This window comes from Rhinopithecus roxellana, chromosome 2 (genome assembly GCF_007565055.1).
Source record: "Rhinopithecus roxellana isolate Shanxi Qingling chromosome 2, ASM756505v1, whole genome shotgun sequence".
Taxonomy (NCBI): domain Eukaryota; kingdom Metazoa; phylum Chordata; class Mammalia; order Primates; family Cercopithecidae; genus Rhinopithecus; species Rhinopithecus roxellana.
This window is the reverse complement of record NC_044550.1, coordinates 21,539,999-21,565,071: the sequence shown is the minus strand read 5'-3', so window position 1 is coordinate 21,565,071 and position 25,073 is coordinate 21,539,999. Positions and strand designations below refer to the sequence as shown.

The 25,073-nt window shown below is 38.1% G+C and overlaps 1 protein-coding gene and 1 pseudogene across 3 annotated transcripts in view; one reads left to right on the top strand and one right to left on the bottom strand.

Annotated features, from left to right (window-relative positions):
• COL25A1 (collagen type XXV alpha 1 chain) overlaps positions 1-25,073 on the top strand; it is a 519,759-nt gene that overhangs the window by 105,678 nt on the left and 389,008 nt on the right. The window lies entirely within an intron of this gene.
• On the bottom strand, positions 8,708-9,163 carry LOC115892807 (annotated as a pseudogene). The gene has a single exon (XR_004052724.1). The product of XR_004052724.1 is annotated as a 60S ribosomal protein L31 pseudogene (transcript).

Genomic DNA, 25,073 nt, shown 5'->3' with positions numbered 1-25,073 from the left:
ACTTGTTAGTTACTTAATTTTATTGAATATAACATGTTTTGATAGGATGAATAACTTATCTGTTGAATCAGTCACCTTCAATCTGTAATAGTCAGGTATACATGCATATTGTCAAGTACTGAGTCTTACAAATTATAAGTTGATTTCAGAGACTCCAGATTAAGGTGTTGACCTGATATGTTATGTGAAATAAGGGTTTAGAAACAGCCTGTATAATGTTAGTGCTATGAAAATAAGTTACAGGCTTTAAAATTTATATGATTCCCAATGAGAGCATGCAAATTTTAATGTGAAATTTTAAGAAGATTATCCTGTGACTCTATTTATGTATTTATTTATTTAATTTATTTATTTATGCTTGAGACAGGGTGTTTCTCTGTTGCCCAGGCTGAAGTGCAGTGGTGTGATCATAGCTCACTGCACCTTCAGCCTCATGGGCTCAAATGATCCTCCTGCCTCAGCCTTCTGAGTAGCTGGGATTAGAGGCATGCACCACCACACCTGACTAATTCTTTTTATTTTTTATTTTTAGTAGAGATGAGGCCTCACTATGTTCCTCAGGCAGGTCTCAAGCTCCTGAGCTCAAGTGATCTTCCCACCTCAGCCTCCCAAAATGCTGGGATTATCGGTGTGAGCTACTGCGCCTGGCCCTGTCCTGTGACTTTACATATTTACTGTTGAACATATGGTTTGATAATTATATGTTTGTGGAATATATACCTGGTAAACAGATTCTAAGTGGACCATGAGTAACAAGACAGAGAATACTATTTGTCTGAAAGTCTTTGAATTTTAACATTACTTGATAATTGTGTTAAAGACTAGCCTCTCTAAAGTAATTCTGACACCTTTCAGTATTTTCACATTGATAATTAAAATGTCTCTGCAGGTGATTGATTTTTCTGTGTTGCTCAGGAGCACTGTAGCTTTCTTGTTAAATCCACTACAGAGGTAGTCTGAGAGTGTAATATATGTACGATGAAGTACAGTCTCTGTTCTTACTTCTGTACACACAGAAGAATGTTTTGAAATGACTTCTCTTTACCCTGAGCTGCACTAAGTTTTAGCGGGACAAATGAAAAATAAAACCTTTCTTCAAAAAGATTTGAAGTGGAGAATGCTGTCAGATTGTTGTATGGAATTCTGGTAGAGATATGGTTGAGGATACATGATTTATGTCTGTGCTTACAGCTATATTAGAGTAAATGTGTTTAACATATACTCTCTATATAAACATATATGTTTACATTTATATATACATATATACACACAGTCACATATATACATATGTTACAATGCCTATATTTTTATATTTATTCTTTCATACACTACAAACTATGTGAGAAACTTTCTCCTTTTTTACCAAACTTTAAATAAGCATCCAAACTGTGTACAAATCTGTAAATGTTACTTTGGACTTAAAGAGGAAAGGAAGGCTGTCTGATTGCATTTCCTTTCAACACTGCAATGGTGATTGCCTGAGGTCTCGTCTCCCTGTAATGGATGTACATTATCTTTATTTGGCTCATCCCAGCCACTTGTACATGGAGCATGAGTCCAAGACCACTACACTAGAAAAGTACAACATTTACTCTTTGGTCAATTACCTTCTTCGCTTCTGTTGCTATTTCAGGAGCAGGACAAAGGGTAACACAGGGCTCTGTAAATATGAAATTAGAAAGAATAGTTGGAAGTCCCTATACTGGGAGCCAAGTATACTTACCACATTCACTTCCTTCATAGAATACAGGAAAATGAAAAACATATGGGTTGACTTGTTGAGTTGATTTTTGTTCTGTACTTTATTCTTGTTACGGATTTGTTTCCAGAATCAAACATTTTGACTGCTTCTTGGTGGATGCATGTGGGTTTGAAAATATCACAGCATGTGGAACACAGTAAAACATGAATTTTGTTTTCCTTGGCTTCTGTATGTCATGATCTGTTCAATATGACAGTCTGGGAAAGAGTACATTTTAGTGAGGTCTTGGGGCTGAGTTGTGGACTTTACTTCGGTGAGTCTAGTAATGAGAAGTTGACTCATGTTCAACTTGGTTCTCCCATTTGTACAATCCATATTTTTGGGTTTTATAGTTTCTTACATTTTTGAAATTAGAACTTCTAATTATATGTCCAGGCTCATCCTACTATGATGTTTTACAACATGTGAAGTGCCTATTCACGTCTGTTAAATGAACAGAACGCTAAGATCTTTTAAGATAAGTCTATATAAAGTTGTATCCAGTCAGTTGTTGCTATAATAATGCAACATAACAAGCAACTGCAGTATTTCAATGAAATAAAAACCATTTATGAAGCTCATGTGTCTGTGGGTCAGCTGGAGGTCAGCAGATCTAGATTGGGCTCATCTACGGCAACTGGCTGGGGCTACTCTGCTCCATGTGCTTCTCCTTATCCTCCTGGGACCAATGGACTAGGCCTCGCCATGCTAGAAATGTAAGAAGGCAAGCCAGTTACACATGTGCACATCAGTTTTTTTGTCTATTTAAATATTAATTTTTTATTTTTAATTTTTGTGGGTACCTAGGAGGTGTATTTATTTATGGGGTACATGAGATGTTTTGATATAGGCATGCAATGTGAAATAAGCACATCATAAATAATGGGCTATCTATCCCCTCAAGCATTTATCCATTGAGTTGCAAATAATCCAATTACATCTTTATTTTAAAATGTGCAGTTGTTATTATTGACTGTAGCCACCCTATTGTGCTATCAAAACACATCAATGTTTTGATGGGAGGGTGTCACATTATACCTACATGTTAGCATGTCACACGGATCAATCTGAAGTCAAGGATCAGAGAAATATTCTTTCTCTTTACTAGGAGGAATTGCAAAGTCACATGGTGTAAAGTGCATGGATACTGGTAGTGGTGAAGAACTGGGGCCATTAATATAATCTACCACGAGATTATAACTTATTTTCATATTCTTCCTTTTGATGAGAACAAAGCATATATCTAGAATGGACTGATGGAATCAAAGAAGCAGTTTACAAAGTTACCCATCCCAACCTATTGCCCGATTTGGTATATAATTTCCTAATTATGTATCTTTCTCCTCCTCTCAACTCTTCTATATACTCCATGGGGTAAGGATGACATCTGCTCTATTCATCAGGGTATACCAAGGTCTAGAATAGTTCTCAGCATGGAAGCTCAGCAAATATTTTTGCAATGAATTAGTGAACTTTATCTAACACTAGGCTTCTCCCAAAATCAATTGAGATGACAGGCTAATAGATTTGTCAAGTTTTTCTGGGCACTTACGATGTACATGACACCGTGATGAACACTGTGTGGAATATGATATCGTAAAAGGAGTAACCACTGACCTAAAAAGAAGGAGATAAAATATGCCTGCAAAATATTCATTTTTTACATTAGCCTTTGCCACCACAATCCTCTCTTCATAGTTCATGAAAATGTTGAATAGGATAAGGAGCGCTGGGTTTATTGTTATCAAATCCATTCCTTCTTGCCCAGATATTTGAGATCTTGTCATTAAAGAGTCTGAGTTAGACCTACCAAAAATGCTTTAACAAGTTCGTATGCTCATGTTAGTGCTTAAAACAAATTGCTTGTTTCACACAGTCTAATTTTTAAATAAAGAGAATAGTATTAGTCAAAGACTTTGCTCATCAATTAATACCTTTATCCCTTAACTCTTTCTTCTCTCCCTTTTCAGTGGTTTGTTCCTCTCAATACCGTAAAGGCTCAAGTTGATTATGCAGTATCCTAAGATTTTGGTCTATGACTTCCTGTTGGGAGTATAGCAGGGCTGATTCTACAAGTTCTGAGTAAGAACCTGGTAGAAGACGTCTTTTCCTGATTTTTCTCCATGTTGTGTATTTAGTGACTGTTGGACCTCATCTGTATTACTCAGGAGCATCAGGGGACTCCTCCTCAGCATCCTGTCACCCCAAAGGCAATGAAATATCAGGGGTCTCTGACTGAAGTTGGTGCAGCAGGAGAATAGAGTAAAAGAAGAGGTGGTGATGAAATGACCTCTGTATTTTGCTGCGGTGAAACCACATGGTTTCTGTGGTCATTGACCACTCCTTTCTCAGTCTCTGTCTCTTCATTTGCCTGCAAGCTTTAGGTGTTCCTCCAAGTGTGTCTTCACATTTTTATTCTTATTCCTCATTATGTTCTTGAACAACCTTGCCTATTCCTATAGAAAAGGATTTCCTCATCTTCAACCTCTATCAAGATGACCACAAAATGTAGCTCATTCCTGAAGTATTGCCACATTAACAATTACTTAATTTACATTTTTACATGGATCGGATGTCTTGTGAGAACTCCAACTTAAAATTTTTCAAATTGAATTTTTTTTTTTCCCTTAAACCAACTTCTTCTAGTTGGCTGAATTGCTACTGTTTGTGTCATTTCCTGGTTGCTTGAATTTAAGTCTTGTTAAGTTTTACTCTTTCTAATTTTTCTCTGTCTGGTTGTAGCCAGTTGCTCTGAATTAATCCTTTTCTAAATCGCTTACATCTGTCCATTCCTGTATTACAGAATCTCCATTCCTGCTTGTACTAGTTTGCAAGGGCTGCCTTAACAAAGTATTATATAACAATATAGAAATGTATTTTCTCACCATTCTGGAGGCTAGAAGTCCAAGATCAGGATGTCAGCAGGGTTGGTTTCTTCTGATATCTTTTTCGTTGGCTTGTGGATGGCCATGCTCTCTCTGTGTCTTCACATGGACCTCTCTCTGTATGTGTCTGTGTCCTGCTCCCTTTTCTTTTCTTTCTTTTTTTTTGAGACGGAGTCTCGCTCTGTCGCCCAGGCTAGAGTGCAGTGGCGCGATCTCGGCTCACTGCAAGCTCTGGCTCCTGCCATTCTCCTGCCTCAGCCTCCTGAGTAGCTGGGACTACAGGTGCGTGCCACCATGCCCGACTAATTTTTTTTTTTTTGGGACAGAGTCTCGCTGTGTCGCCCAGGCTGGAGTACAGTGGTGCGATCTTGGCTCACTGCAACCTCCGCCCCTCCAGGTTTAAGCAATTCTCTGCCTTAGCCTCTGGAGTAGCTGGGATTACAGGCACGTGCCACCATGCCTGGCTAATTTTTTTGTATTTTTAGTATTTTTAGTAGAGACGGGGTTTCACCATCTTGGCCAGGCTGGTCTTGAGCTCCTGACCTCGTGATCCACCCACCTCGGCCTCCCAAAGTGCTGGGATTACAGGCATGAGCCACTGGGCCTGGCCACCCAGCTAATTTTTTGTATTTTGAGTAGAGACGGGGTTTCACTGTGTTAGCCAGGATGGTCTCAATCTCCTGACGTCATGATCCACCCTTCTTGATCTCCCAAAGTGCTGGGATTACAGGCATCAGCCACTGCGCCCGGCCCACCTTCCCTTTTCTTATAAGGACACCACTCCAATTAGATTAAAACCCACCCTCATGACATCACTTTAACTTAATTACCTTTTTAAAGACCCTATCTTTAAAAACAGTGACATTTTGAGGTACTGAGGGTTAGAACTTCAATATACGAGTTGGGGAGGGGCACAGCTCAGCGTATAACACTGCCTGTTCCTGCTGATAACTGTAGTCAGTTCATCACTTTTATCTAGACTGTTGCAGCCCCCCACCCCCAATTCTCTGCCTTTTTTCTTTCATCACTTTACTACATGCAATTACTGGATTAATCTCTTTAATGCCAAGATCTTTTTTCCTTAGTAACACCTTAATCACTCTTAGCTTAACATATATGGTCATCCATTACCAGGTCGCTTCTGCTTTTCCAGGATTGGCTGCCACTGCTCCTCCACATACCCTGTATTCTAGACAAATGGAATCACTGTTGTGTCCCAAGCAGATTCTGTATTTCCCTTGGCTGTTGCTCTCTATTTCTAATGCTACCTGCCCTTCAAGACTCAGCTCAAATGGCTATTTAACCTAGGAAGATCACTCTGACACTTCTTGTTGGAATTAATTTCCCTGTGACCACTATTCCTGTTGCACTTAATTTCATTTCTTTTAGAGAGGTTGCCACATTCTCCTTTGATTACAGTAATTTAGATGGCTCTTATCTCTGGTACCAGTGTGTAAAATCTCTCCTAGCATAGAGACTGAATCTTGTGTTTCTCCACAGTGCTTTCATACACTTGGTAAAATAGAAACTCACATGTATGGGGTACCTAGATGCTTTTTCTGTGCTACCTTAGGGATTCAATAATTCGTGACATAAATTTTAAAAAACAGAGTATTACTGTATATATAAGTGCTTCTCACAGTTCTTATCACTATCAGCATTCAATAAAGGATTTCAACTATAATCATTATTTTTGGGGCAATAAATATTAGGTCTATTAACCTAAAATGTATGGAGACTCTTAAGGCCGAATGCACTCCTTATGGAAAACAGGAGAGTCCTCAAAGCTGACAGTGGCTGGCAGAGGTGAAAGGCTTTCAGGGAACGTGGCTGGAAACAGTGGGCTGCTAAGCCCTCAATCTTTTGAGCAGCTGCCGAGCTCCCTGTGTTTCATGTGTCCCTCTCTTGTGGGTGACAAGTACCAAATCTCTATGGCACACAAGGGAATGAAAATGAGAGTTTGGGGTTCCTGGTCTCAGCTGCTTGAATTTGTCACCCTGGTCAAATAGCATGAATTCCCTCCTCTCTCATGTATCGTCCTTGATTTCCCACAAGAACGTGTTTTTCCCGACCTGACAGGCAAATACATAATTTATTTCATCACTGAATTTACTGTGAAGCTAATTGTTTTCCTAATATGTGGAACCAATGTAAACAAAACCAAGAAGCATGGTTTGTGGCTTATTTAAAATCCTGCTTTCTGTGTACTATTCTAGCAAGCTGTTTGCTTCAGAATAGTGATCTGGTATATATTAGCAACCTTGCAGGAAAATGCTGAAGCAATTTGCCATCTTCCCTTAAAAGTAACATGAATATAGACCAGAAGGGTGATAGGCTTTATGCCACAGATCTAAAATAATTTCAGATCTCGTAAATTAAAGCCATTCTCAAAGTCTTATTTTGGATGATCATTTCCCCTCCTTATGTGAAACAGCAGATGAAAAGATGCCACTCTGCAGCTCTGAATGTCAGCTTTGATGCGTGTCCCCAAGTTTGTTAGTTAGCTTTAAAATCTGCAGGCTTATATAAAGAGGAGATATGGATTATGATATAATAATGAAATTGCAAGCTTTAGAATTTTTAGCTTCTTCTATGTAACTGACCAGTTCTTATTGCATCCATCCACTCCATATTTTCTTCAAGAAGAAATTAAATCAGTGATTAGGCAGTTTCAGGCCTGTAAAAACTTCATTACATAAAACTTTTCCATTTTATCCATTCATACTGACTTTCTCTTAGACACTGACCAAACTGCTGTCTTATTTTACAACCTCAGTCTCTCACCTGCTCCTGCCAAAGTTGCATTGTTTATATTCCAGAAAGAGTCTGATGATCCCCACAATGGGATTGCATAGGAGTGTCGATATATGTTTGCCACCAATGTATCTTTCCTCCCTTCTACCTTCTCCTTCCCTCCCTTCTTACCTTCTTCCTTCCTCAATCTGAATGTTTTGTAAATATTTTCCTTATTCTTGTGATTAAAATATTTGTCAATATGTTTCTGGGCATTGGTCTCTTTCCATAAATTTTGCTTAAAATGTGATGAGCCTATCACATTTGTATATCCATGATTTTTTTTCAATCTAAGAAAGTTCTTCTTTGATTATGTCTTCTATTATTGTTTTCATTCCAATTACTTTGGAATAAATACCAAAATAATAGATTGGCTCTGCATTCTTTGGTCTACAAACATGTTATCTTGTCTCATTTATTTTTCATCTGCTTGCTTGCTTCTGCAGTTTTAGAGAACATCTCATACTTTTCTTTCATAAACATATATTTTACTCTTTATTGCCTCTGCTCATTTATTTCTATCTCTGCTTTGTTAGTTTTTTTTAAACATAAAATTGTAAATTAACATTTAGAAAAATACCACAAATGAAAGGAAAGGCAAAGGACAAATATTTGGTGGGGAAAAAAATCCCACCAATAGTAAAAGTCATTAAACTTAATGTAAAAAATGTAAACTTAATGTAAAAAAAAAAAAGTAAAAAAGCTCTTTCAATTAAAAAAGAATATCAATGTCTTAAGAGGCAAAAATGGCAGAAAGAATTACAAGCTATTCAGAGAAGACAAAAAAAAGGCAAATACAGGAAAAGTGCTTGCCTTAATTAGTACAATTTTTAAGTCAACATAATACTTTGAAATATGGAGTATTAAGATAAAAAGTAGATACAGTGCTGAGGTGGACTTTGTGAAATGGATAATCACAAATATTGCTGATAAGAGCACAAACAAACTTCAACAAACTTTCTTGAAACCCACTTTTGTTTTTTTTTTTTGAGACAGAGTCTCACTCTGTCGCCCAGGCTGGAGTGCGGTGGTGTAGTGGCGCGATCTCAGCTCACTTCAAGCTCTGCCTCCTGGGTTCACGCCATTCTCCTGCCTCAGCCTCCTGAGTAGCTGGGATTACAGGTGCATGCAAGCACGCTGAGCTAATTTTTGTATTTTTATTAGAGATGGGCTTTTACCATGTTGGCCAGGCTGGTCTTGAACTCCTGACCTCAAGTGATCCACCTGCCTCGGGCTCCCAAAGTACTGGAATTACAGGCGAGAGCCACCATGCCCAGCCCGAAAAATCTTTTTTTTTTTTAATTTTATAACTTTATTTGATGTATTTGATGATCAGCGATTAGTTCTCATCCACATTGACTGTCTGTAGATTTTTGAAAGTGGTAACAGGTACATAGGTAACCAAAGTATAGAGCTTATTTGGTGAATCTTCATCCTCATTACGTTTTCTGGACAGCCGCACACGGATTCGGTATGGGACATTCCTTATTCCTTTGGCCCAGACAGCTTTGTTGAGCCTGGTATCAATGCGCACATCTGGAGTTCCCATCTCCTTCATGGCAAATTTCCAAATCTCTTTGAGCGCCCGAGGGGCACGCTTTTTGAAGCCCACTCCATGGATGCGCTTGTGAATGTTGATGGTGTATTCTCGGGTCACCACCTCGTTGATGGCAGAAAGGCCCTTTTTCTTCTCGCCACCCTTTTTTGCGGGAGCCATTCTGCCGGGTCCAAGTTGGAAAGGAAGAGCCCCGAAAAATCTTAAATAGGAGAAAATTCATTGACACCTCAATCTTATTTGTGGGAATATATCTTAAAGAAATAATCAAAGATGTTATGAAAATTGTAAGCACAAAGATGCCCAGTATTATTTAAAATTGTAAAATATAAAAACCTAAATACCCAATAGTAAGAGAATTATACATGATAGAATATGCACTTTGAAGTATTATCCATCTTTTTAAAAATCCTGTTCTAAAAGAAAATGTAATGGCTTGAAGAAAACATTCATTTTAGTGTTAACTGAAAAAATAATTTAAAAAACCTGTATGATCTTCATTAACTAAACTACCTCCCCTGCCCCCGCCGCCACCACCGACACACAGAGAATCTTCATATATTTAACATTATTACTATTTACTTTATCCCATGGTGTTTTAATCATACTCTGTTCTCTTCTTCTGGATTCCCTTTTCATGAAAGGCCTGCTGTCTTGCATTTTACGGAGGATTTCCATGGCAGATAATGTTTAGATGTTTCCTCATTCTTCTGGTTGTTGGTCTCCTTACTTTGTAGTATTCTTTTCCTTTTACACATTTGATTTTTCTTTACTCAGTCTTGAGATAAGAGATAGAACTATAGATGATGATTGCCAGTGGCTTGCCGTTGTCCCCATTCTTGGGACCCCTTAGGTATGATTACATTCTCAAAGCTACAGTTTCCTGAAGTTTGACGCATGTATCTTTTAGCTCAGTTTTTCACATCTAATAGGCTTTTATCCAGTGTAGCTTAGCTGGACTGAAATGGTATCTTCTGTTGTGTTTGATTCCCCCATCCCACGTTTCTCTAATACTCTGAACATATGGAATCGTGAAAAACTGCAAGGTGAAGTATATTGCTTTCCGAAAGCTTCCTGGGTCCACTCTCAGTTAGAGGATCCAAAGCACCATCACGTGTTCCCAGCCTTCTCTTCCCAAACTTTTTGTCCAATTGTTTCCTTCTAGCTCAGTCTCCTTGGAAGGAGAGTTAGTGAGGAAAGAACTGGATAGGGCATGAGGAGCATCTAGGAGAGGGGTGGCTGCCCAGTTGGATATTTGTTGTAGCCCCTGCATGTATGAATCAAAAATAGATGGTAGGGGAGGAACGTCAAAACATCGGGTCTCTAGTCCCACTTTAGAGTTGACGTTGCAATTATGATCTCTTATTGTGTTTTCGATTAGTTTCATTGGCCTTGTAATTAGTGGGAAATTCTTCCACGTTCTTGTCACGGGTCTGTCTCCCTTACTCTCACTTTTCATTATTGTGACTTATCTCTTTTTGGAGGGTGCTTTCATAGGTGTTTTTTCAAGACGTTGGAAAAGCTGGTTTGCTTTAGGAGCTGCTTAACAATATGTAATTTTAAGTAGGAAGAATGAGGAAAGTTTTTTTTTTTTCTCCCTTAAACCATTTTTCTTGAGTTGATGCCCTTGCATTGCTATAGTATGAGAGAAGTCATCACATCCTTGTACCTTGGGCAAGGGGAAGGCTGATTTTAACAAAATTACCACATTTCTCCATTGCAGCCTGCATATAACACTACAATCAAATGATGACACCAATCACAGAGGACTGAGAAAAAAAATAATTTTTCAAAACTGTGTATTAGCTTCATTTTGAAGCTGCAATATGCTCCATAAGTATGAATTAATAATACCAAGTTCTGTAGCTTTTATAGTGTGCCAGCTACTGTTTTTAGCATTTTGCATTTATTAACTCATTTAATTCCCCCGCCAACCCTAGGAGGCAAGTATTTGTTTTGAAATCTTAAAAATGAAGAAACTGAAGCAAAGGGCAGTCAAATAACTTGCCATAGGTTCTATAGGTGGTAAGTGTCAGCTGGGATTTGCAATCAGGCAGTGTGGCTCCATTATCTATGTTTTTAATCATGCTAGACTAGCAAAGGCCAAATGACTGAACATCCCTCTTAAAATCCTTGAAGAAGGTATTTCTGAATCTACTTAATTTAAATAAAAGTAAAGAAACCTGGAGAAGTCTTTGAGAAGAAGAAAAGGTGGAAAAGTTAATTATATATGTGTGTGTAGAGAGCAAGAGAATACACACACACAAAACACATGACTCTGTGTCACTATTAAAAAACAAGGTAGCATCGCATAAAAATAATTTCTATAGATTCTTCTTTCTTCTTTCAAGTATTAATATTTTGAAAATAATTTAAATCATTTGCCTTCTTTTATAGAGAAAAAATGATTACCCCAAATCATACCCCTAAAGGTTGTTCCCCGTAACAATGATCAAATTGCATTAGCTCATTATTTATGTTCTCATACCACTTTCCGTAGACCATCAATAGTTTGAATTTGTGAGCTAGATGAACAGTTTGTAGTACAGTTTTCGGTCACAGAAGAGAGCAAAGCATTTGCTGATGTTGAATGCATGACCTTGGACCTCCTCAGAAACATTCTCTAATCAAATGAACTCCTGGGAGCAGATTATTTACATCTGGAAGGCAAACATTATGTAAATGTTTATTCTTCTCACGTTTGTTTAGAGGGACTCAGAATTATCCCCAGGTGGGGAAATCTACATTTTGTTGTCTCTTTTTGTAGTGATCCTGTCCCATTTGTCAGACTATGTAATGGTCCCCTTCTGGAGGGGACCACTTGAAAGGCAATCGCAGAAGGGCTTCCAATGTCTTCAGTGACCTTTATGGATTTTTAAGAATTCCTGAAACTGCTAGAACATTCTTAGATTTTCGAGACGCTTTTAAAAAAAGTTGTGTTGGGATGCTTTTATAGGCAGCATACAATAATGTAATTGTTGAGGTCACAAGCAAAATTAACTCTAAAGCTAGAGATCTCTTTTCTGAAAAATTACTATCATTTATATAATTTTTCTTCTAATTTGTTTACATTAAAAATCCAGAGAATACAAATATCTGAGAAAAAGAGAAAAATGGAAAAAAATATGCAAAAAAAGATGAGAAAGAAAGATTAGAAAAAGTTTTGTTTTCATGCAGATAGGATAATAGAGTGTTAGAATTGAGATTTCTCGATTTACCAAGAAGACAGTCAACCAAGAATTGGAGTGGTTTCTCTAAAGCACAGCAGTCAGCAAGTGGTCCATGGGAAGGAGATTTCCATGTGCTTCTCTTTCATCTCATTCATTCCCAACTGGAAGGTCGGAAGAATGACGAAAGGTCCTGGCAAGAGGGATGCTCATTGCCATTCTTTTCTCATATATTTGGTAGGTTTTAGCAAATGATAGAAAGATTTTAAATTAGTTTGCCCAGGCTGCCACAACAAAATACTTATTTATGTATTATGACTGGGTGGCTTAAACAACAGAAATTTATTTTCTCACAGTTCTGGAGGCTGGAAGTCCTCCAGATCTAGGTCCTGTGAGGTCTCTGAGGAGGCCTCTCTTTCTGGCTTACAGATGTCTGGCTTCTTGCTGTGTGCTCTGGTGATGGGGAGAGGGAGAGAGAGGAAGAAAGGCAGAGAGGGAGAGGGAGGAGGAAGTGGGACAGGGAAAGGGAGAGGGAGAGAGAACGCACTCTTATAAGGACACTAATCCTGTTAGATCAGGGCCACACCCTATGACCTCATTTAACCATAATTACTGCCTTAGGAGCCCTATCTCCAAATGCAGCCACACTGGGGGTTAGGGCTTTAGCATTTGAATGGGGAGGGCACCAATATTCCATCCTTAACAGACCTGTAGTACCTTCTAATTTTAAAGAGGCTTGACAGTGCTATAGAAATTCTTTCCAAAAAATAGACAAGAAGTTTTGAAAAGTAGAATAAATTTAGCTTAAGAATCAGACAGATCTGAATTTAAACCTGTGGCTCATCTACTGACTACCCATGGAGAAGTTATTTACTCTTCCTGAGTCTTAGTTTTCTCCTTTGTACCACGGAGACAGTAATGCTTCAGCTATTGCCTAAGAGCACTGATCACAATATTGTTTATAAGGATAAGTGCTCAATGTATGAAAATGATTATTATTATTGTCCCAGAGATTAGGTGTATCCCAAGGACTCAATTTACCTAATCCAAGTAAAACTATCATAAACAAGTATTTCATCATCCTTGACTGCCTTATGAATAATTTTAGGGGTAGTAAAGCTGTGATTATGAAATACATAATTAGGGAAAAAGCAAAGCTAGCCATACCTTTTTTTTTTTTTTTTTTTTTTTTTTTTTTTTTTGAGATGGAGTCTCGCTCTGCCGCCCAGGCTGGAGTGCAGTGGCCGGATCTGAGCTCACTGCAAGCTCCGCCTCCCGGGTTTACGCCATTCTCCGGCCTCAGCCTCCCGAGTAGCTGGGACTACAGGCGCCCGCCACCTCGCCCGGCTAGTTTTTTGTATTTTTTAGTAGAGACGGGGTTTCACCGTGTTAGCCAGGATGGTCTCGATCTCCTGACCTCGTGATCCGCCCGTCTCGGCCTCCCAAAGTGCTGGGATTACAGGCTTGAGCCACCGCGCCCGGCCGCCATACCTTTTTTAAGCCTTCAAAACTGCCTTTCTTCAACCCTGACAATATTCTTGACTGCTCACAACACTTTCTTCTTTTCTATATACATCTTTGAATTTCAAAACAACATACCAGTTTTATGCTGGTGAAGCTTCTCCACCAACTCATCTTGTTCTGGGGGCCCGAGAGGCCAGAATCAGGTTCAAGAGATGCGATTCCCTAGGAGAAAGATTTAATCTCTACTAAAGCAGGAACTTGCAATAGTTTGAGCTGTTGAATAAGGAATGAGTTTCCTCACAAGGTGGTGAGTTCCTCATCTCTGAATGGGAGCCACTTGGCAGGAATATTGTGGTAGCATTTCAAGCAATGGGCAGGAAACTGCTATACGTGACCCTGGAGAGCTCTTCTGCCCTGAAATTTTGTGATTCCAGAATGTCACTTTCAGGAAGTCTCTCACTTTAGAAAAGGATGTACAAATGGAAATTACCTCAGTGTCTGGCTTAGGACCTAGAAAATAGAACTCTGATTAACTTGTTGAGGCAGCCCTGGAACTTGAAGTTCTTTCAGACTGTGCTTTAAATCCTAGGGCTACTGACCATGACTTTGGAGCTAAATATAGTCTAAAAAGTACCATTGTGTATCCGAAGCTAGGAACCAGTGCAGCCGACTTGCTTCTTACCTTGGTGTCTAACACTTCATTAGGCCCTGGACATGATCCTTTTGTTAGATGCCAGCACAAGCATTTCATTACAGATTCAGGAAATGATGAAGAGATAAATGTTAGAAAGAATGTTTCCAAGGAAGATATTAATGGAGTGTTAATGCATCTCACTCTCTTCCCAGAGCAGAATCCTCTAGAGGGATTTTAGATTTATGGGAATGAGAGTTAATCTATGCCAACAGAATCTTTACCTTCATTTAGCAACAAAGTAAATATGAATGTTAATTAAAGTGCCTGGTTTAGCACTTCCTTGTAAGCAAAATTCCTTGAAAACTGCTATCTGGAACAAAGCCATATCCTTGCTCAGTCATGGAAACCTAGAGCCAAGAAAACTAATGTATGCTTTTCCTACCTCTGAAGTGGAAGACAATAACAACATTATATTCTCCAAGCTGAAAAATTTTAGACAACAGCGTTTTCTTCGTGAAGTGGCCTTCAAAGAGAGTTGTGAAAGGACCTTTGAAAGGGTTTCTGGAGCCCAGTCTTTTTTTTTTTTTTTTGAAGCTGCTGTGTGTTTTAAAGGTATTAGTAATATAGGCTTCATAAATATTTTAAGTTTAAACATCAATTTATTCTTTACCTTTCGATTTGCACACTGGAAATCATGATGCTATTATCAATATTTTAGCTATTATTAAAAGCCAGCCAGGGAAATGCACATATGGGCATATGTGTTGTGCCTCCCTCATAAAGTTTGCGTTTAGGTTTAGCATTTATTTCTAATGACAAAGAATGCTTTATAGTTAGTGTCATTTTTTTCACATTAATAGTTTCTAATGTTTTCAAGATGCCCCAGAAATCTGAAATACCTCGTTATAGTTCTTGATCTATACAAAGATAAAATACTGCACTTGCTACGTCTACAAATCATTTTAAAAATTACCTTCTAGATTTGAAATCACTTGGAGTATGGGAAGAAGAAAGAAAAAAGCACAGATAAGTCAGACAAGCTTGTAAAATGAAATAGAAGTCTTTGCATTTTTCTCATGAATCACAAAAATGCTTGTTGTTTGCTCCTGAGGCTTGAGGTGTGGTAATCTATTAAATTGTTATCTGTTCATCATTTGGTATGGGTCCAAACTTTTTGTCATCAGTTTTTCTCTGTTTTCATTGTCTTCTCTTTTTACTTTTTTGTAGATTTTTGGCAGGTGGGTATGGGAGCAAAACATCAGAGTCTTTGATACTACATCATCAGGATGCTGGTGGAGATGCTGGTTGGGTTAATTTAATTTAAAACTTCCTTTAATATGTTTGTGGGCACGGGTGGGGTAGGAGGCTTCTCTCTCTGACACTATATTACTGAGGTTAATATCATATATGGCTAATACATTATAGTTCTGAGGGTTACATTTAACTAAAGTAACGAGGCTAATCCTAGTTTAAAATATTTCTGATGCCTAGGTATAAAGGTTGCAAGAATAATGAGCAATGAAGTGGGAACAAAAAGGATTTTGATAAAGTGAAGCTGATTCTTTTTTTTGTGTATGTGCTATGACCTCTATTGTTCTCAGAAAAGCAGCTTGAAGCTTGAAAGGTGAATAGGAAACCTTTTTTCCCCTTATATTATAGCATCAAAATTCTCAGGCTGCAAGTGTAATTTATCCAACACCTGCTGGGGTAGACACCAGGACTCTATATGTGCCTCTAATTCTAATGGTCTTGTGGTGTGACCTCAGTCACTTACCCATAAAGTGAAGGAATGTTAAATGTCTGTCATTGCAGTTTTGTTTAATAGGAAGATTATATGAATTTTATGTAGTGATATCTAAATGAATTTTGTTTTCAGCTCTTACCTGGGCATTCGTGGCTCTTTAGTACTCTTTTGGAACAGATGTGAGATGTCAAGAGTACCTATTCACCAGAAGATTGCCCAAACCTTTACCATGTTTACTAAATGTTATACTTTTAAACACATATTTTAAAATGAAGCATATCTTATTCAAATACTATTATGTAGCTGATGGGATCAATATAATCATACTATAGTTTACCCTTTGCCTTCGTTAGTGATGAACAGACTCTTTTGCACATGCTTCCTGCTCTGTTCTTCACACAGTTAAAACTAATAACAAACAGCCATGAAAATGGTACAGCATTGGTGGCAATATAAATTATGGCATTATGGAAAACAGACATGGTGGAAAACGGTGTGGAGTTTCCTCAAAAAATTAAGTCTAACTACCACATGATTCAGCAATCCCACTGCTTAGTGCACCACAAAGGAAAGAAAATCACACCTTGTAAAGATATCTGCATTTCCATGTTCATCTCAGCATTACTTGCAATAGCCAAGATACGGAATCAACTTAAGTGTCTGTCAATGGATGAATAGATAAGGAAAATGTGGCCTATATACACAATGAGATTCTATTCAGCCTTTAAGAAGAGGGAAATTCAGTATTTGTGGCAACATAAATGAACCTGGAGAACATTATGTTAAGTGAAATAACACAGGCACAGAAAGACAAATACCTTGTGGTCTCACTTATACGTCGAATCTAAAAAAGTTGAACTCATAGAAACAGAGAGTAGGATGGTAGTTATCAAGGGCTAGGGGCAGGAGGGGGATGGGGAGATGCTGGTCAAAGGGTATAAAATTTCAGTTAGATGGGAGGAAAAGTTCAAGGGATATATTGTACAACATGGTGGCTATAGTTAATAATAATGTATTATATACCTGAAAATTGCTGAGAGTAGATTTTAAGTGTTCTCATCAAAGAAAAATAAGTATGTAATACATGTTAATTACTAGCTCAATTTAGCCATTCCATAATGTATTCACATTTCAAAACATCATTTGGACATCAAAACATTTATATAATTTTTATTTGTCAATTTGAAAAATGTAAAAAGTAATACAGTATATTCTGTTTGGAGATTTAGCTATTGTTCTTTACTTTCAAAAGTTACATAGAAATATTTAAAAATATGTATAATAATATAATCTGATATTTTTACATAGCAATTAAATCTGTGTTAATTCATCTGTATTTCATATGGGCATATAATGTTTTACTGAAATACTAGATTTAATTTCAGGGTAAAAGCAAATAGTCGCCATTTAGAATGGGGAGTTCTATGGATGGAACTCTGGTCCATGAAGTCCCTGAAGTTCAGTGTAAAAGATATGTGTATGTGAATTTTCAGGGGAGATGATCCATAGCTTTTTCAGATCCTCAAAGGAGTCTTCTCCACCCCACCCCAATCACATACATATAATATTCAAGAACCAGAGGATTAACATGAAGTAGAATGGGCTGTCAGAAACTTGGTGGCCTTGTGCAAAGCTTTAAAAATGTGTTTTTAGGAGTGATGTGATTTAATGACACTGAAGCTTCGTAAGAAAGTGCTTCCTAATGGACAGAGTCCACTTTGCTCAATGCAGACCTCCACAAATGTCTTCATGGAAACTTGCATTGCATAGATGGTATTAGTGTTAGGAATTATGACATTATATATTTGATTCTACCTCTCCTTCTGAAAAAAGATGTATCTCTAGAAATGTCACAAACATGTATCAAATCATGTTTTAATATTATGTTTTACAAATGCTAAATAGTCAATGAATATTTAACCTTTTCATTGAAAATATGAGTAACTTGCAATAGCTGCCTTTATTTTGTAAAGTTGCAGCCCTTTCTGACATTATTTCAATGGAATCTTCCTTCAAGCCTCAAAACTATAGGTTTGAAGCTTATTTTATAAACTTCTTAATGGAAATCTTCTTAATATAAGTTTTTGGTTTTTAAAAAATATATTTGAATTCTGAAAGCCCTGTATATAATTATCATTGTTATCACCACCATCACCATTTGTAACAGGTGCTATTCTAAGTGCTTTTTATCCATTAATTCATTTAATTACTACAGCAATCCTATGCAGTAGAACAACTTTTAACCCCATTTTACAGACTAGAAAACAGAAGCAAAGAGAGGTTAAGTAACTTATCCAACTCTCTCTCTTTAATAATATTTAAATGAATAAATAAATAAATGAGTAAACTTTACTATCCTTTAGAGTTTTAAAATAACTAGTTGTCAGAGCTGGAGAAATAAAAACCTAAATTTTTATGCATTTAACTCATTATCTGCAGTTCAGAGTCAAAATTATTTCAGTAATCAGCTTTGTATTTTGAGGCTACTTTGGCAGTGTTGCCAAAGGTCTTATATTATGGTCATTTGTGTGTATTTACTAATTAACTTGACATCTACAAGCAGTTTATTTACATTTTAATCTTTCTAAATTTCTTCTTCTCCAAATAAACTCTGAGAGCAAGATAATAAGCACATGCACTAAAATGAAGGCTTCACTCTAACCAGACATATTTCCATTTTAACATATTTATGCTTCTAACAACATTTATATATACTAAAAGCGGAGCGTTAACATTTTACCCAAGCCACATGGTGCTTACTGCACTGAGGCATCTATTTGACAAAAGTCCTAGAACTAAATAATTAAAATATGCAAATCTCTTCATAATAGGCTGATTTTACAGTCTTTGCTCATGGAAAAATCCCTATTGATTTCAGATGTGAAGCATTTTGTCATTAAGTTTTAATTGTTGATTAAATAACAAGAAACATACACAGAACTCTCTAAACCTCTACTTAAAAATAAAGCAACATTTTGATGAACCCTTCTAGTAAGTTTCCAAGTTTCCAAACTGTACAGAAGACCGCATTAAGAAAAATACAGCTTCAAGAAGTTCAAGTTTGGTTTTGTGGAAGATCTGAAAAAAGACAGGTTTATAACACAAAGTAATCAACAAGACAGGTGTTTAAGTGTTTTGTAACTGGTTATTTCAAATAATAAGATTTTTAAAACAAATTGAGATGATGATTATATATTCACATGGGAATTACCTTTCTCTATCCTAACATGCAAGGTTTCTAACAGGGGGTTTGGTTTCTGAAATCCAAAAAAATTGAATGAGGAGCAAGTGTTTAGGATCACGAATGCATAATTAGAAGTCTCAGATGACCACGGCATAACAGGATGGGATGGACATGCATAGTTGAACGGTACAGGGCTTTGAAATCAGCAGCTCTGGTGGGAGCTGCCCAAACAGCTGTTGTGTCAGGTGCAGTGGGGGGAGGTGAGGACAGTTAAGGCAGGTTGCAGGGAAGGCTGGGACTCAATAGTGGTGTGCTTCTCTTGCCAGCTTGGAGGCATCTCAGAGATGTTGATTTAATAGAGAGGAACACAGGTGGTGACCGTCACCTTGAAGCTCCTCCTGTCATTGCTGTGCCTCCAGACTAGGAAGTTGAGGATAAGATTTCCTAAATTCATGTCCCTGGTGGCAGATGAAACTTGGAACAACATTTTAGGACAACTTTTTTTTTTTCATTTTAAAAATGCTAGTCTAACATTTGCTTTAATGAGTATATTCCTTAATGTTACTTGTTTGAATGATTAATATTCTACAGTCCTATTGAGGCTTTATGTCACAAAGGCACTTTTATATACACTATTCCATTTGGTTTGAGTCTCAAAATTCATGTGAAGCAGATTGGCTAGGTGATATGAAATCCATTTTTTTCTTTTATTTCTGTTTTTTTTTTTTTTGTTTTTTTTTTTTTTTTTTTTTTTGAGATGGAGTCTTGCTCTGTCACCCAGGCTGGAGTGCAGTGGCACGATCTCGGCTCACTGCAAGCTCCGCCTCCCGGGTTTACGCCATTCTCCTGCCTCAGCCTCCCGAGTAGCTGGGACTACAGGTGCCCACCACCACGCCCGGCTAATTTTTTTTTTTTTTTTGTATTTTTAGTAGAGACGGGGTTTCACTGTGTTAGCCAGGATGGTCTCATTCTCCTGACCTTGTGATCCGCCCGCCTCGGCTTCCCAAAGTGTTAAGATTACAGGCGTGAGCCACTGTGCCTGGCTGAAATCCATTTTTCAGATGAGAAAACCGAGGCTTAGAGAGAGCAGATAGTTTGTCCTCAGCCTCATTGTAGCTAACAAATTCAAGGTCAAATGTATACCTGCATCATTTGGCTCCACATTTAGTTCAAGTGCTCTTTCTGTACCAGGCTCCCACTAGATGGAAAAATCTGGTTATTATTATTTTTCTCTTAACTCTCCAGTGTTTCGGCTAAAAGGACAATGTTTTGAAAAAGTATGGGCCCATACCTAATAAATCCTTACCCAACATAGTTGAAAACGTTTTCAGCATTTTGATTCTTTAGGAGAAACATATTTGGCAATTCCCTCTTTTAAGGAATGCTTCAGATGTTTGTTATACCTTATTTGAATGATCAGCATGAGGATGTATATAGGACGGGCCATAAGCTGCCAGAAAAGGAAAAAGAAACTTATTTAAGCTTATTTAAGTAGATAACTGAATTAGGGCAAGAAATTAAAGTCAATTCCCCAGAAATGGTATCAGTTTGTACTTAAACCTATTATAATGGATGAAAATAGATATTCTACTCATGTTTAATTCTCTTATTCATTTAGAAGTATTGCATTTGAAACACTTTACCCTCACTGTCTTCCCTCATAAGATTAACATGTCTCTCTGTTGTTTTGCCGTATTTATATGGTTAATTTTGCTAACAGGCAGTTTGCAATCAACTGATGTTTGCTATAGAGGCACCCCTCGACGCAAATTTACCTGGAGCTGTAATTACACAGTGAATCACATTACCTGGCAATTTCTGCTTTCGTTTTAAATTATTCAAAAATGTTTTTGTTGGGAGCCCTGGCACATCCTCATTAGCATGGAGCTGGTCAGCCAGGCTGCATCAATCATGCAGGGAGAATTCGTGTCCTGCCAGGCTTGTCACCTCCTGTTAACTCACAAGATAAACTTGGCCTGGAGCTCATCTTGGCTGGGAAGAGTAGAGGCTGTATTGATAGCAGATGGTGCCCACTGTATTTAGTCTAAAAGTTCAGCATCAAAATGGAGGAATGGGGTCTGGGATGGGGGCTGGTTCAAGGAGGAGACCTGTCAGAATAAAAGTTTTGTAGCTCGCTTTGGTCCCTGGAGTAACACAAGATAATCCATTTTGGTGTTTTTAAGTAGAGCTTTTTACCAACATTCCCCAAATGCAGTGATGGGTGGGTGGTTCTGTAGGCTGTTGTTCAGGTTTTGTTTATGCTACGTTTTAACTCTCAACTTACTCTTCCTCAGTCCCCCTCACTCTACAGATAAAGAAATTGAGACTCTGAGAGGAGTGTGTCCAATGATGCAACTAGGCAACAGCAGATGGGGCTTCTGATCTAGGCCAATACAGACTCCACTATGTTCCATCTTTTTTGTCTTCAGAGATGAGAATATTATTTTCCAGTTTAGAAACTTGGTTTTGTGTGTTTGCATATTCCTTCCTGCTATTCATTCCTAGACCAGGAAATCCCTCTCAGGTACCCCACCTATATTAGATTCCTAGGGCTTCTGTAACAAATTACTGCAAACTTGGTGGCTTAACACAAATTCAACGTATCCTTTCACAATTCTGGAGGCCAGCAGTCTACAGTTGAGGTGTCAGCAGCACCACATTCCCTCTGAACTCTAGGGGAGAATCTGGCCTTGGGTTTTCCAGCTTCTTGTAGCTCCAGGTGATCCTTGACCTCGTGGAGCTCCTGCCTCTGCCTCTCTCTTCATATGGCCTTCTCCCTATGTTCCTCCTCTTCTGTCTGTGTCTTTTCCTTTTATTTTAAAGAAACTTGTCATTGAATTTGGGGCACCTGGTTAATCCAGAATGATCTCATCTTGAGATCTTTCACGTAATTACGTCTGCAAAGACCCTTTTTTCAAATGAGGTCATATTCACAGGTACTGGGGACTAGGGCTTGGACATATCTTTTTGGGGACCACAGTTCTACCCAATATACCACCCTTAGGTTATCTTAACTCACTCATCACTCTATTTTTTTTCTTGGAGCTTTCTCATTTTGCTGACCCTTTCTAGTTTTTGGGAGAAGCATCAATTATCAGTGTTTTTCCTGGATCCTATCCTCCACTCTTTTAAGCCAAGTCTCCTCTCTACCTTTTTTTTTTTTTTTTTTTTTTTTTTTTTTTTTTTGAGACAGAGTCTTGCTCTGTTGCCAGGCTGGAGTGCGATGGCACGATCTCGGCTCACTGCCATGCCTGCCTCGCGGGTTCACGCAATTCCCCTGCCTCAGCCTCCCTAGTAGCTGGGACTACAGGTATGCACCACCACGCCTGGCTAATTTTTTCTATTTTAGTAGAGACAGTTTTACCATGTTGGCCAGGATGGTTTTGATCTCCTGACATCGTGATCTGTCCACCTCAGCCTCCCAAACTGCCCTCTCTAGCTTTTATGTGAGCTCCTTGAGGACAGGGATTGTATAGTTTATCTTTGTGGCATCGATGGGTGGCCCTGGTAGGTGTCCAATAAATGTGTGCTGAATAGATGAATGACTGTATGGCAATTAGAACTTTTTGAACATTTATGGTCTACTATACAATTCTTTAATGCAGTTGTATCAGATAACATTCTTCACTATAAGTTAAGGTTTAACTCTTACTGGAAAAGACATTTGGTAGGTCATAAAGTATAAGCTAAAAATAGTTTTAAATGAACTAGAAAATACCAATACCATAGGCCTCATAAAGATGTAGGAAAAAACTTACTAGTTACGACTAGACATCTGTATGTCTTCATTTGACAGCACTTGACCTGTGTTTTCAACTCTACTATGGCATTTTGTGTGGTTTAGACGTATCTATTGGATGGCTAAAAGTTCAATAGATATTGAAATATTTTATTCTCTGAACAATTAAAACTATTCCTAAAAATTAAATTTTGGGGAAAGATGAATAAATAAAATCTCATGTTTTATGAATACTTGAGTAAATGGACTTAATGTACCAGTAGAGAAACATTTAATCATGAAAACGATGAGGGGGGAAAAGTAACATGTTTTTAAGACATTATCACAATTGTGTTTTATATGAAGAACTCTTATTGGAATGCTGGGAATGCTGTGTAGTTCCCCAATATTGTGGTTCAGTGGAACAAGATTCCTCAGAACCTATGCTAATGTACACTACTTAAAGTTGGTTAATAGTGATTACTTTGTGGAATATTCATTGAGTGGTATAGATTCACTTTCAGGGCCCCAATGTTCAAATCAAAATATATTAGCTGCATAAAAACCCAGGTTTGGGTTTGGCACAAACTATTTGCTTTGTAATGCTAGAAACTTGATGTGATTTTTTTATGACCTTGGCCATGAGTAGAAGCCCCTAGAAACTTCCATATTCTTTTCTGGCAGTAGAGCTAAACACTCAACTGAAATGATGGTCTATAACAGAGGTCCCCAACCTTTTGACACCAGGGAGCAGTTTCATGGAAGACAACTTTTACACAGATGGGAGTGGGTGGGAGATGGTTTGGGAATGAAACTATTCCACCTCAGATCACCAGGGGTTAATTAGGTTCTTATAAGGAGTGCACAACCTAGATCCCTCACAAGCGCAGTTCACAATAGGGTTCATGTTTCTATGAGAATCTAACACCACTGCTGATCTGACAGAAGACACAGCTCAGGTGGTAATGCTCACTCACCTGCTGCTCACTTCCTGCTGCGAGGCCCAGTTCCTAACAGGCCATGGACCAGTAGTGGTCTGCAGCCTTGGCTTTGAGGACCCCTAGTCTATAAGAACAAAAGGTGAGTGTTTAATTTTGCATTCAATAGCCAATAAAGTTGCTGTTTTAATTGCCTCCCTTTTACCCCACTGATGAAGGAAAGATTCCTGCCCTAGAGTTCTGGGGATGGTGGAACACACAATACTCAACATGGACAGGTGATATTGACAGCAGTTTCCTAGTCTTTTATTCTCATGGCTGGGGGAGGAGGACTCCACATGCCCTGCAGTGCCACAGATGGGTTGTACCCAGGAGCAGTGTCAATGAGCAAAGGCTGTGAGAGGCGGGCTTCGTAGTGTCGAGAGGGTGGAGTACTCCCTGGTTCCTATGGGAGGTTGTGATTGGCTTGCTTGAAAAACTCTGTGGATTGGTGGGGAACTGAAATCTGCTACTCAGGAATAAGCAGGAGCTGTGTCTGGTCCCTGTGATAAAAAGGGATGTTTAGCTAGGGGACTTTGTCTGTCAGGACAGAATGGGGAGGGGGAGCTGCAGTTTGGCCATTTGAGGCCCTCCTGGTTTCACCACATGTCAAGGCAACATTTAAAATAGGGCTTTATTTTAGGCCTTACACCACAGTTGCTACTTGTATTCACAGACTTTTTCTCATTTCTCATAATTCATTTCTCATAAATATCAGAGATTCTGAAGGTGATACCCTTTTACTTGTAGTCTATGGACAGAATTTAGAAAGCAGCCTTAAGGTTATGGTTTCCATGGGCTAGCACCTGTCTCAGTATTTAGCTTTTAATACTCATAAAATTAAAAAATATAGCTGTATGGATTGAGCATCCCAAATCCAAAAATCCAAAATCTGAAGTGCTCTAAAATCCAAAATGTTTCAAGTGCTGACATGATGATGCTCAAAGGAAATACTCATTGGAGTATTTCAGATTTTGGAGTTTTGAATTTGGGATGCTCAACTGGTAAATATAATGCAAATATTCTCAAATCAAAAAAAAAAAAAAAAAATTCCAAATCCTCACTTGTGGTCTCAAGCGTTTTGGATAAGATAATACTCAACCTGTACTGAATATATAAGAATTATATCTGACAATAACTATGTTTTTGAGTTTATGAATGATTTATTTTAAACCGAATGTAATTATTGACATATAACCAACTGAGTTCTT